General features: G+C 54.8%; 1 long non-coding RNA gene across 1 annotated transcript; it reads left to right on the top strand.

The window, feature by feature from the left end:
* The first annotated feature begins 595 nt into the window (after nt 1-595).
* On the top strand, nt 596-3,373 carry LOC140656735 (uncharacterized). Its single transcript, XR_012044142.1, has 3 exons — nt 596-788; nt 964-1,757; nt 2,428-3,373. It is a non-coding gene; the product is annotated as an uncharacterized lncRNA (long non-coding RNA).
* Nucleotides 3,374-10,764: the final 7,391 nt, after the last annotated feature.

The raw sequence follows: 10,764 nt of genomic DNA, 5'->3' as shown, positions 1-10,764 counted from the left end.
AAAATCTCCGGAGAGGGGAGACGGCCGTGTTGGCTCGGCCCTTACGATGGGCAATACCTGTGATTTCCATGGAGGTTTTAAAATGCGCTGCCTCACACGGTGACCTTTGCAGAAGACACAGCAATGGGATTTTCCCGAAGCTTGCTTGGGTGGGAGGGTTTGCGTCGCACCTTCGGCACCGCGTGCGCCTGCAGCGGCATCTCTGAAACTTCAGCACCGCATCACTGCTCCCCCTCGCCCCCCGTTTTAGATCTGCTTACGTTTTGATAACCCCGGCATTTCTTGGACTGTGACCGTCTATCCGAGTCTTACTCGGGTCCGGCTGTGATCAGTGCATTGAAATGCTGGGATGCAGCTTCCAGGTGAGGGAGTGATCCCAGCAAACACAGGACCTCTCCTTTGGCCATTGGCCTTGGAGGGGATAACAAGAAAAGCTAATAGAGATTGAGATTCTGTAGCAAATCGCTCTAAATTTTAATAATCTCACCATTTCTATGCAAGAAGCATCAAGCGTTCATTCCTTTTAGCTAACTGCCTGAAAGAGGGATGGAGGCTCAGCATGCTTGGAGGCTTGTTCCTTTCCGAAACCAGCGCTGAGGTGCTTTGGGGGCTTCCAGGTCTCTGCTGCGGTGGTGGGGACTTTGCAGCCATCCTTGCGCTGGACGCTGGGGTGAGCGGACTCCTCCGCAAACGTGCCGGTTGTTCCCGATGAAGGCAGAGGTCGGCGTGCGTGAGGAAGGGGAGCTGCCGGCCCGGACGTCGTGGCTGCTGGCACGGGTTATTCCATGGTAAGTCTCAGAATGGTTAAACTATTTTGCATCAGTAACAGCCTTATGCAGAAAAGCTCGGCTGTGTTACAGGGGAGTCGCTTTTCTTTGCCCAAATACCAGAATTGTTTGTACAATTGACTTTTTAAAAATATTTTGCCATCATTTGAAAGTTGCTCTAAGGTTATTTTTCCAGGTATTGTAGGAAGCACATCTTGAGATCTTACTTCCAGTTCCCATGAAAGAAGGAAAAGCAACCCGAGGGGAGAAGGATCAGATAAAGGGAGAACAGCACGTGCTGGAGGAAATCAAAGCTGCCTACGGAGAAGGTAGGACCGCCGCAGAGGAAATGAATGGGATCTCTCCATTGTCCGTGCTCTTCCGCCTGCTCCGGTGGGAGCTCGGCCTCCAGTGAAAAGATTGGTGCTAATTGTCCGTGGCATCCATGTGAAATAGAGGATTAAGCGGAGGAGTAAAACCACTAAATGGGAGACCTCCCACTTACTTAAAAAAGACTTTTTCCCCCTCTCCTCTTGCTCTAGCTAATACACAATTACATTTCCAAGAAGGTGATAAATATTGCTCAATTTAGGAATGATTTCTATAAACCTTTTTGCTATACTGCAAAAGTCCTTTCTCACAAGAAAAGTGCTGCAATGAATTCATCGCTTCGTGTTTTGGCCACACAAAGCCGAGGACTGACTCATTTTTGGTGGCTTCGTTAGTGGAAATGACTGACGGGCCGGATTACCATGACCTCTTCTCTGGGCTGGTGCACTCTCTTTTGAGATGCTTGTGACGGCGGAGGGGCTGGCCCGGAGATCCTGAAGCAGAGGGTGGTAGGAAGCCCCTGAAAGGGCCAGAAAACGTAATCCAGAGAGAAGCTGCAGCCCAGCCCGCGCCAGCACAAGGTCGTAATTAATGCCTCCGGGTACCCAGAGCGGGGCTGGAGGGGCTGTGGGACTTGCTGCCGTCTTTTTACGCCATGAAGTAAGTTTTCATAGTACCTACAGTTGTTTTCATTGCCTCGTGTTTAAAAGATGGCATAGCTTTAATTGGAAGGAAAGAGAAACAAATGTGTTGCAAATATACATACGATAAGCCAAACCTGGTAGCAGCTGGATTAATGAACCTTTTTAAAACCTCCTTGGATGCAGAACATTTACAAGGCTGTTTTAGTGGTGATACTTATTACTCATCACATAAAAACATTTCACAGCGCGGGTACTGGCAGGGTCGTTACGCTCGCCCAGCTCGGTCCCGTTAACGCCTGAGTCCATTCACGGCTCCAACTCGCAAGTTACCATCAATTCAGCATCTGTTTCTCAACAGTAGGTCGGTAAAGTTGCATGTATTTTCATTTCAGGTATCTCCTTTGTCCAAAGGGTTGTGTTAGGAGTCATGCTTATCGTGTATTGCTGAGAAAATATTATGCTGAGAGTTGCCGTGACCTTGGACAATGAGGAGTTTCTCTCTCCTGCAAATAGTTCTTAGCTGGTTTCCTTGCAAAATAATTGTATATCTTTTTTTTTTATAATCTCTTGCATGTAAACACCAATGAACTTTTTGGTGTGGTTTTGTTTTGTTTTTTTTAAATTCAAACCAACAAAAGTCATGCTCAAAGTATCAGCTGGGTGTGTTGTTTTTCCAATTTATCCAGGCGGGTGTGTTTGCTGTCGAGCAGGGGAGCTCCTGCGGCATCGGCTTCGTCCCTGCGCAGACCGTGCTGACGGTGTGCGAGTCTCTCAGCCTCGTGCCCGAGTGCCCTCTGGTCCGCGTGCTCGATGAAGAAACTTTAATTAACGTCCTAGGCTTGCTTTACCTTCATGAGTCTCACAAATGTATGAAAATGCAAGAGAAATGAACAGGAAAGTTCGTGGTTTTCTCTTTCTTCGTTAACTGTTGGATCTCTGTAGCAAGTCCCCATTCATGTGAGGCCCTGGGCTTCTGGAGAGGCGTCGAGCTCTGGCACGGACGTGTCCGTCAGCGTTCCCATGGGGAAGGCAGTGGCTTCCACTCGATCCCTGCGTCCCCAGGAGAAGCAGCTCGGGGCTGGTACGGCTCCCTCGGGCAACGCCTCGGTCGCCTCGCAGGGTCGTGCCTGTGAGCGTGCGTGTGCAACAACCACTGCACGTCAGCGCCTGGGCTTCGCCCAGTGCAGAAGTTACAGTCCGCTGGCTGCGAAGAAGTGGCTCCCGACATCGGAGTAGGCTTACAGAGTTTGGGTAATGGAAAAGAGATGCAGGAATGATCACTCGGAGGCTTCCCCATATGACAGCGTTCCCATCGTGTGGCTACCAGAGGCAATTGGAGACAATCCGGGTGATCAAAATGGTCGGATTTTGCTGAGGTTTACAGTAAAATCTAAGGCTTATAAAAGCACTACACGATGTGGCTGTAGTTGGAGTAGTCCTGCCTCAGCCTGTGGTTTGACTGCACCCCGTCCCACAGCCACGGCTGGGGGCACGGAGCCTTTCCCGCGAGGGGACTTCCCTCCCTGCTCCGTCTCCGCAATAAAGTTCCTGCGACAGCAGCTGGGGAGGGGAAATGAGGTGCCAAAATGGAGACTTAATCCATAAGCATCTAAATAACCCCGTCTCCCGGTAACTGGGACTCGGAGTATGGCGAGAGAGCCGTGCCCAGCTGGTGGCAAATTTCTCCAGGCGTTTAAATACAAAATATGACCCGTGCGTTTGTCTGTGCGTTGGGTTTTTCTCCACGTCGCTGAATTGAAACTCCCAGGGAACAGGGATGGGCTGCAGGGGGTCGGGTCGAGCTGCTTTTGGGCATCCCCAGGTAAGGGAGATGCTGGGGTAAAAGAAAGCACCTTTGGGAAGCACGACAGAGGTTTCCAGAGAAGCGCCGTGGCACGGGTGCTGCCGGAGAGGGGCCCTGCGGGGCCGTGGCCGCTCCGACCCTGCAAGGACGAGCTGGTCCCGGGAGAGGCGGGCAGGGGAGCAGCCCCTGTGGGACCCCCGCACTCAGCCGGGCTGTCCCCCCCCTCCGCTGCTTGCGTCTACGCTGCTGAGGACCAGGATTTCCATTTTGCTTTTTTTTTCCTGAAATTTTTGGGCAATGGGCAAAAGCCAGTCAGGGAAAGAAAATATCTGGGTTTAGTCACTGTTTAATGTAAAAAAATCAATCACAGGATGTGTCCTAGAAACTATTTTTAAATCACAGGGCCTACATGGACACAAGCCTTATTTTGCTAAGCTTCAAATATTTCAATAAACTCTAATAGCAACGGATATAAGAAATAAAGCAAAAGGTGGGGATCTCTGCCCGGGGTCTGGAGTGTCAGAAGGGGTCCGTGCCAGGAGCCAAAAGGTGCTGTAGTCCCCGGGGCGAGTAAAACACCCTCCGTGTGCCAGGGCCAAGTGGAGCGAAGGACAAGAGCGTTCTGGGCTGCTTTTTTAAAAAATCGAGTTACTCAATAGAAGTTATGCTAAGTGAGGAAGCAGTGTTTCCAAAATACCCATCATCTCTCGGTGAGCTCTAACGGGCCCCTGAACCGCAACCTTGGGTGCTTGCCGGCTGGAGCCATCAGGAGATGGTCCTTGGAGCACCCTTCGGGCAGCGGTGGGTGGCGTGCCGGGGCGGTGGGCGAGGGCAGCGTGCCTCCAGCCCACGGGCACCATCCCGGAGCGGTGTCGCCTGCGGCAGCTGCTGGGTCTGGAGGCAGCACGAGGGGCTTCGGGGGCCAAAATGCCCCGCGCCCGCAGTCCCGCAGCACATGGACAAAGGAGGCAGCAGACTGAAGAGCTGATGAGAAAAAAAGCCCATCTTCGACCAGATTTTGTGTTTGTTTTTGTTGTTGCTTTAACTGAAGTGGCTGGAGCGCGGTAATTAAAGGCTCAGTGGCTCTAATTGGAATAGGTTTAAACTCGAGGTCAAAACCCCTTCTGGCACTTCCTCTGCCTAATAACCATCAACAGAAATCAAACAAATCCAACTGGCTCCAGCCGCTAATCTGCAACCAGCAAAGGTCGCGGTGGCGATAAGGGAGCGCAGCGGCCGCAAACAGCCCTGCGTGGCAACACCCGCTCCGGCGGGTCCGACAGCCAAGCGCTGGGGGGTGCAGCGCCCGGACCCCGCTCGGGGCGGACGGGGATGGCTTGATGGCCATGTGTTGGTGCCGGCGGACAAGTGACGGCGGGGTAGTCCCTGGCCGCATGTGATGGGTCAGACCCAGCACTGCCGGGCTGGGGGATGGAGAGAGGATTGGGCATCTTGTGCCCAAGCGAGTGGTGCCAGTGCGGTGCATGGGACGGTGCACGGGACGCTCAGCATGGCCCAGCACAGCCGTTTCACCAAAAAGCCTGTTTTCTTCGAGCGGATGAAGAAACGGAGGCTGTGGTGGGGGTTGGAGAAGGAGCATTTGCAACCGAGCGCTAATTCCTGGGTGCCCGGCGGGTGTTGTGCGCAGCGCGGGTGTGGGGCTGCACCCCCAGCCCACCCACCGCTGCCGCTTCCTGCCACTGCCGAAGGTCACTGCCCTCGCCAGGTCGCCACTTTAACTGCTTTTCTAATTATGCCCTAATCTGGACCTTTAAAGTGATCTGGGAGGAGGGGGGGGGGGGGAAAAGAAAAAAGAAAAGGGGTTGCAGATGTGCAACAGCCAAGCACCGCAGGGCCGGGATGCAGCCGGGTGTGCACGGGGTCGTCCCTCCCTGCTGCCCGTCTGCCCGTCCTCGCTGGGATGCCTCCGGTAACTTCTGCCTGCAGTTTGCATCGTTTCAATGTTTTTGGGCTCTTTGTCGCTGCTCTGCCAGCCCACTCACACGCATTGTACTGGCTCGATTAAAGGGATCTGGTGGTGAGTTATTGCACTATGCCCTGGGTTTAATTTGGAGGGTTTACATGCAAAGACAATCCCTGCGCTGCGGTCGGCTGAAAGGCAGGGCTGCCCCGAGCTTGCCGCAGCGGCCGTTTACCAAACGCACTCCTGCATGGGATGGAAACACAAGGTCCTGGGCCGGGAGCAAGGCGGTGGCTGCCCCGGCTGCTCCATCGGGGTTGCGGCACGTGGCTCGCCCGTGCAGCATCATCCTGCCCCAAAACCAGCCGTTCCTGCTGCGGGTGTCCGGAGATGGAGAAGCTGAGGCCGCCCTCCCGCTGCCGCTTTGCGAGAGGCTCCAGTGCCAAAAGGAGCACGGTCTGGTGCGGTGCCGGGGCTGGGGCTGGCGGGCAGCGCTGCGACTGCAGACGTGGCTCCTGCTGCTGGCTTTACCGCTTCTGACGGGTGCACGGAGCAGCCAAAAAAAGGAAACGGTGTGAGAGCGGTGCTGCCATATGAGGCCACGCAGTGCCGGGCCATGCGGTGCCATGGGACACCGTGCAGTGCTGCAGGATGCTGCGCCGGGCCATGCCGTGCTGCAGGATGCCGTCCAAGGCCGTGCAGTGCCATGGCTGGAAGACCGCAGCTGCAGCCGCCCCGGCTGAGCCCCGCAGCCTTCCCTGGGCAGCAGCCCTGGCCGGAGCCACCCGGGCCCCACACATGCTGCGACGCAGCTGCAATCGCTGCCGACTCCCTCCCACAGCTGCGAGCGGGGCGGGAGTGCCCAAAATCCCAGGCTGCGCCTGGGTGTTACTTGCTCTGGGGCTTCCGTGCCTGCAGCAGGTGATGGGGGGCCCTGCCTGGGGAAAGCCAGCTCCCCTGGGCCCCGGTGCGGCTCTGGGGCCCCCAAAAAGGCTGTAGCCTGCAGCAGCACTGTCCTTTGCCATGGGGTGTGCTCCTCATTTGTGCAAGGGCATGCTCGAGTTACTGCTTTATTTCTCCAAGTCGCATAGAGGTAAGTAGGACCTGCACAAAATCTCACTGCTACCACGGAGCGTTGTTAGGGTTCGTCCTTAGGTTTGTCCTGCACGGGAGCTGGTTTGGGTGGTGAAGCTCTTGGTGGGGCTGGGTTGCTGCTGGGGGGAGCAATGGGTGGCAGCACGCTGCGGCTCGGGAGAGGGGCAGCCGAAAAACATTAACTGAACTCTAACCAAAGCCCTAACCCTGACTTTGCAAAAAAACCCCAACCCACCGATGCCCAGCAAATCTAAAGATTGGTTGAAGTCTGCAGGTGCAGTCAGTAACAACACAGAGCTTGGCTTTGACAAGACGCTGTTTTAAAACTCCCCGACAGAAAGTAAATTCAAACCACTGAAACAGCTGTAGGTTAAAACGTCAAGTACAGGACAGCGAGTGCGGCAATGGTGATAGAATTGGGGTTCACTTTGGAATAATTAGCTGATGTAGACGTGAGATGGTTCTCCTGCGTCTGGCTGGGAGCGATTCCTGCCAGCGCTCTGGGTTGTGGTCGGGACCGGTCTCTCCTCAGACTAGCCCTTGGTTTCGGGATCAGGCCGGGGCTGGGCACAGGGGGACCAAGGAGCCTGGAAGGGTAAATGCTCTTCAGCTGCCAGAGGAGAGAGATGAGGGGTGGGATCCTGCACCGGTCCGTGCTTGGTTTGGGCTACCAGTGCAGAGCTGTGGCTCCTGACAGCCTCCTCTTGCTCTTCCCAGGGAGGTCGCTGGAGGATGCTACCAGAGATTTCCCTAATTCTTCATTTTCAGGTGGCTCCGTGCGAGGTGATGGGCCAGGTCCCGGCGGTGGAGGCTGCAGACCTGCCTGGCTCTGCCAAATCCCGCTGAGCCGGTGGAGGTGAGCACGAGAGCGATGCGGAGGGACTTACTTACTCAAATGCCTGGTTCATACGAGCAGCTGTCTGCTAACGCCTACGCTGAGGCAAATTAGGCTTGGCTTTAGGGCTAGGGTTTGCGAAAAGCGGAGCTGCCGACGCCGCAGCGCTTTGCGAGCGCCCGGGCTGAGTGAGAGGCAGCTGCTTGGGTGCCCTGACGGATCCGTGATTTCTAGCTGGGTGTGCGACCCGGTGTCTGCAGCGCTGAGCTGCCCCTTGGGTCCTTTGTGAAAATCTATTTCCCTGCTCCGTCGTGGCTGGGCAGCACGAGTTCAGACCTAAATATTCCTGATCAGGTAAAGTGATTTTGTCCGTTATAGCGGAGCACTTTTATCAGGGAACCGAGAAGAACATTCAGGTAAATTGTACGATCACCGTTCCCAGGACGGGAAGCCGAGGCACATGCGGAGGAGCTGGCACAGCGAGGCAGGGACAGTTCCCATTGCCTTGTCCAGCTGCTGCTTCCTTTGCCCAGGGGCCCACAGGGCAGTGGGGTTGAAAAGCAAAGGTCTCGGTGCTGTTTCCCGGTGCCGGGGTGGTTCGGCGGGTGGGCAGCGAGCGCCCAGGGCAGGGGCTGCCCGGCTGCCCTGTCCGAAAGGGGCTGCTGCTCGGCACGGATGGGAGTTTCGATTTTAAACGGTTCCTAAGGAGTGGTTTTCCCATGGCATGGGACGCAGAGCCCCGTACCCGGACTTCAGGATGAGCTGCCTGTGCTTAATTCCTACAGTTTGCATGGGCGTTGGTGTCTGTCTCCTCATCTCTTGTTGGTTTTAGTTTGTTTGGAGCAAAAGCTCTTAAATTCTTGGAGGAATTTTACTGCCCTCTCAATCTGCAGCTCAAAGGACGTAAAGCGGCTCCAAAGCACTCGGGATAAATCCAGTGCCGGGTTCTGGCGCAGGGCAGTGAAGTGGAGAGGAGATGTCGGGCACCAGCAGCCCCTTGCGCTTTGGTCCTGCCTCGCTGCCGGTTTTCTAGAAAGACTTTTATCAGACAGGCCGGATCTATTACCCCAAGCGCTCCAGCTGGAAACAGGGAGGAAGAAGTGCTTTACAGGCCCAAACTTCCCGAAGCTGCGGGGAATGACCTCATCCATACGTTAAGCAGAGCCTGAGCCAGCTGACAGCAGGCGAGAGCAGCGCAGGCAGGGCTCTGCCGGGAGGACGAGGAGGAGGAGGAGGCAGAGGAAGGCTCTGCCTGCTGCCTTGCCCCTCGGCCATCTCCTCTTTGGCCCCACGTGTGCCCTCCTTATTGGTACACGGCTTAAATCTCCCGGCAGGAACGTGCCCGCGCGGCTCTGCTGAAGGTGCCTTTGCGCAGCAGGCAGGCCTGGCTGACAACCAAAGGGTTATTTCGACCCGGCTCTCATAAAACGGGCTTTGAAAGTTCAGCAAGTGCCAAGAGGAGAGATGCCATTAAGGGAGCTTGCTTTTGGGGAGATGCAATACTTCTACTAAGCAAGCGCTCTGTTTATGTCCCTGCTAATTGAAGTAAATTGCTTTCTGCAATCAAATTGGGAAGTTCCCCTTCCGATCATGATGCGAGTTGTGCTTTAGTACATGATTTCCAGTATTTAGTCTGCTTTTAGTGTTCTCCCTTTAATTAATTTTGTGTATTCAGTCGATTTCTGCGAGCCTGCAGTGGCGGTGTTTAAGGGCTCTGTTGCTTCTTCGAACAGAAGGGAGACAGGAGGGATTTCTTTGTCTTGTGCTTCTCTTTCTCATCCCCCAGCCTGTGTTCCCTGGTGCATCGTTGTGGTAGAGCTCGGATAATTTTGAGGCTGGCTTCGTTCAGCCCTTAAACCCAAGCAGTGGTCGATGCTCTGAGTGTGGGCTGCTAGATCCCTACGGGCTATGGGCTCAGCAGGAGGAGAAATATTTTTAATCTGGTCCAGCAGAAAATTACTATTCCAGATTAGAAATTAAGACCATCAAATAGGCATGAGTCATTCTATTTGCTGTGGTCGCAGTTTTTCCTCTCATTAATCTTATGGCCTGTTTTCACTGCTGTACTCTGAATGGGAGAGAAGACTGCTAACCCTAATGTAAATGCCGTCTCCCCAGTCCAGCAGCTCTCGTCTGCTGCTCCTCGGGCCATGCACAATTGCCAGTATCTTTTTTTTTTTTTAAATTCTTTCCGTTCTGTAGAGTATCTGAATGTTGTCCCAAGTGTTTTGCAATAGCTGTGTTGAAAAACAAGGCCTTATCTACAAGCAAACATATACCATTTCAATTTAACTAGGGCAAAGCCTCGTTTCAGATTAATAGTTTTATTAAGTTTAAATCGATTTCGACTCGGCATAAAACTTAAAGGAAAAAAGCACTCTTGAACTGAAATAAGAAAAGGCACAAAAGACTTCACACCTACACAACTAAACCGGTTGCTTTCGCTTCTTAAGATAAAGCGGTGTCAGCCTCCGAGGATGCAAATCCCCGACGCAGGCGGACTTGGCTGGGCGAAGCATCTCTGGGGGAGCAGCGAGACAAAGCCGTGGAGGGGACGGTGCCCCGGCCGGCGGTGCTCCAGCCCGGGCCGCGGGACACCGAGAGAGCCGCGTGGTTACAGGGGTTTGCACTAGCAGCAAATAAACCAACAATAAAGTGTCGTTAAAACACGGTAAACGCGAGCAGGGCTCAGCCTGCCCCGCCACGGAGCCTGCCCAAATGCTGCGGAGCCTGCCCGAGCCCTTGGCCACCCCGGTGGCACCGGTCCCCGGGTCAGCGCGGGGGACGCCTCGCCCCTGAGGCAGGAGCTGCGTCTCTTGGCGGCATCGGCTCAATTAACAGTGCTGGGGGGCTGAGGGGTGCGTGACAGCATCTCCAAAACCACAGGGGACGCGGATATGGCTGGCTGCGGGAGGACGTGGCCACGTGCCAGCGCGGTAACCGGCAGGCAGTCAGCCCTCTGTCCCGCACGCGGCCCTTCCCGGAGCTTTATGCTCTTCAGTGGGTAGGAGAATTTAGAAAAGGGGCAGGGGGGTTGCTGGGCTGGGCTCAGCTCTGCGGCCAGGGCTGGCGTTGTGGCTCTCCTCCGGCTCTCTGCTCAGCACGGTGCTTGCGGGGCCACGCGAGCTCTTGGTCCACCTTACAAGCAGGTTCATGAATTGAGGAGTTCAGTTTTGTCCTGCGGTTTCAAAGTCTAAAGCCAAATCCATCCCTGGGACAATCCCGCTGTAGGCATCGATGCCGAATAGGCACGTCCCAGGGTTTTGCTTTTGCTCGCGGTAAGAGCAGATTTGGGTTGCTCGCGGTGAGTTGAATTACTGTCTCTGTGGCCAGTAGTCAGAAGAGAGGAGCCAGTTGTATTCTGGACT

Source organism: Ciconia boyciana, chromosome 9, assembly GCF_034638445.1.
Source record: "Ciconia boyciana chromosome 9, ASM3463844v1, whole genome shotgun sequence".
Classification (NCBI taxonomy): domain Eukaryota; kingdom Metazoa; phylum Chordata; class Aves; order Ciconiiformes; family Ciconiidae; genus Ciconia; species Ciconia boyciana.
Note: the sequence above shows the minus strand (reverse complement) of the source record. Positions and strands in the feature narration are given on the sequence as shown.